The sequence below is a fragment of the Lepisosteus platostomus genome, unplaced genomic scaffold, assembly GCF_059453375.1.
Source record: "Lepisosteus platostomus isolate fLepPlt1 unplaced genomic scaffold, fLepPlt1.hap1 Scaffold_112_H1, whole genome shotgun sequence".
NCBI classification, from domain to species: domain Eukaryota; kingdom Metazoa; phylum Chordata; class Actinopteri; order Semionotiformes; family Lepisosteidae; genus Lepisosteus; species Lepisosteus platostomus.
The window spans coordinates 105,967-108,504 of NW_028291493.1; the positions used below are offsets into that span (position 1 = coordinate 105,967).

A 2,538-nucleotide genomic window follows, 5' to 3' on the forward strand; every position below is an offset into this window, starting at 1 on the left:
TAAAATAGAATTTCTAAAAGACAGGCTCCCTAAGCTTAACATCAAGGCAGAAAAACAGAAAAAATGCTGTTTTCTCTACAGAAATGCTCTTTAAATTTCAGCACTGTTGCAACTCCCTTTATAAAGCGTGTGCACACGTATACAACCAAGGCATTGAAAGTTTTTTTTTTTAATTATTGTTCCCAAAAATGTTCCATTTGTTTTCTTTTTAATGTTGTTGATTAAAAGATTTTATTAAATGTGAAAAAAATCTGAATGTGAAAAAAGGTCAAAATGCTATTGAAAAAAATCAGTAATGTGAGGAAAGATGGATTGTGGGAGCCCCTTAACTACCCATGTCATGCTGTATTTCTCTCTCATTTTACTGGGAGTGGTGCCGTCGCTTCTGGATAAAGTGTCAGTGGTCATTCCAGACAGGTCAGGTATGACTGCTCTTCGGCACAAGAGACACGTGACTTGGGAGGATCCCGACAGTGTCAACTTTCTTTCAGAGCCCGGATAGCTCAGTCGGTAGAGCATCAGACTTTTAATCTGAGGGCCCAGGGTTCAAGTCCCTCTTCGGGCGGTTGTGCTGTTCTTAAGTCTATTGTGAATGTCATTCTAAATAGTCTCTTATCTTTCACTCTTTTAGCTGTACTGTGGTTATTTTAAATGTCCATTACTTGTATTTACAGTAGTGTATTTAGTGTTTCATTTCACAAACCGAAAATGTTCAAGTAGATCTTGTCACTCTACTCCACGTAATCATCTAAATTAAATCACAGTAGAGTACAGAACACGCAGTGAGGAGCGCACACAGTGAGTACTCTTGAATACGACAAGAGGAAAGGCACACTGCACATCTGCAGAACATCACGTCCGAGTTTACAGTGAGAGCAGAGGTTGGAAGCGACGTAGTTTTTTAATACTCGCTCGCTGAACGATCTCTCAAGAAACCTCGGTGGAGATTTAACGGGTGTCTAATAATCACGTTCAAAAAGATGACGATAAGTTTTTTTTTTAACTAGGTAGCCTTAATGGCAACACGGTGTGAGTAGATCTTAAAGCAGCTGCAGACAGAGTACCCGTAATGGCAACACAGTGCTTTGAGTTCGGCTTTTCTTATTTCTTCTGCAGAACCAGTGGTATCGGAATATACTGATCCGCATAAGAAGCGCTTTCGGGTTCTGATCATTTTTATTGAGCGCTGCTCTAAGTACCACAGGCAAGATGGCTGGTGGTCTAAGGCGTTGCGTTCAGGTCGCAGTTAACCCTGGAGACGTTTGTTAAAATCTCACTTCTAATAAAGAGGTCTTTCTCGTTAGAGTAGAAACGATAGAAGCCTTAAGCGGGAAAAAAATCACAACATCTCGCATTTCACGTGTTTAATGTTAACTGTCTCAGTGGTTGCCTCGGTGATTGATGGCTCTTCTCCCTCGCAGGGTGACGGCAAACTTCTTCAGAGAGGGAGTCTCCCACGCACGGCTTTTCTTTATCAAGAGCTGAGACAACAGAAACAGACTTCCAACTGACATGAATTACTTCTTGAGCGTTTATGACTGTCTTTAAAAGCTGAGAGCAGGTGAAAAAGTCTTTGGAAATGAGGCAATGACTGCTGACAGTAAACAGAGCTGACGCTCAGCTGCAGACAAGCGCTCCTCTTTAGTATAGTGCTGAGTACCCCCGCTTGTTGCGCGGGAGACTGGGGGTACGTTTCTGTGACAGGGCGCTGGTTTAATTTTTTAACAACCTGACTTCACTTAAAAAAGTATGTACTGTGTACTACGTTTCGGACTAGATAGTGCGGTAGAATATGGAGATCATCTCCAGCTTTGAGCTCAACTGCAACAAGAAGTCATGCTAAATGTAGTATAGTGAGTAGACATCGCCAGACAACAGAACGAGAGAGCAGAAGGCAGGAATATATGGTGTAAGGGCGTGATCTGTGTAGTTAACAAAATAGTTAAAATAATATAAAAACGTCTCTTTATTAAGATACACAACATTGAAGGCGACGAGAGATGAGTGCTTGACGGACTCAAAGCGAGTGCAGTGCAGATTTTAGTTCTCTTGCTGGTAGAAACGAACTTCTGAATTTTCGGACTTTTCGTTTAGCTTTCGCCATGGAAGATATGGTAGTCGCGCCGAGAAGCTTTGCTTATGCACAGCTTTTTCCACCGCTTCTAATGAACCTCGGAGCCCCGGATTTGTATACGGAATACAAGATATGGATGGAGTCGTACAGATTTTTTTTAAATAGCCAGTGGATCTACAGAAGCTCAGGATGCCGTGAGACGTGCTACATTACTGCACTGTATCGGGGCTCCCGTGCAGCGGATTTTCGCCAACCTCCCTGGAGAAAAAGACTGTAGCTGCTTTAGACGCTTCCTTTACACCGCGGAGAAACGGCATAAATTTAGGCAGAGAACTTAGTCTCAGGACGAATCTGTTGATGCTTTTGTGACTGCACTAAGAGAACTGGCTAAATCTTGTGACTTTGGAGTATTGGAAACTGACATGTTAAGAGATCAACTTGTGGAAAAATGTGCACATAAGAGA

General features: G+C 42.2%; 1 non-coding gene across 1 annotated transcript; it reads left to right on the forward strand.

The window, feature by feature from the left end:
• The first annotated feature begins 492 nt into the window (after positions 1 to 492).
• On the forward strand, positions 493 to 565 carry trnak-uuu (transfer RNA lysine (anticodon UUU)). Its single transcript has one exon. It is a non-coding gene; the product is annotated as a tRNA-Lys (tRNA).
• Positions 566 to 2,538: the final 1,973 nt, after the last annotated feature.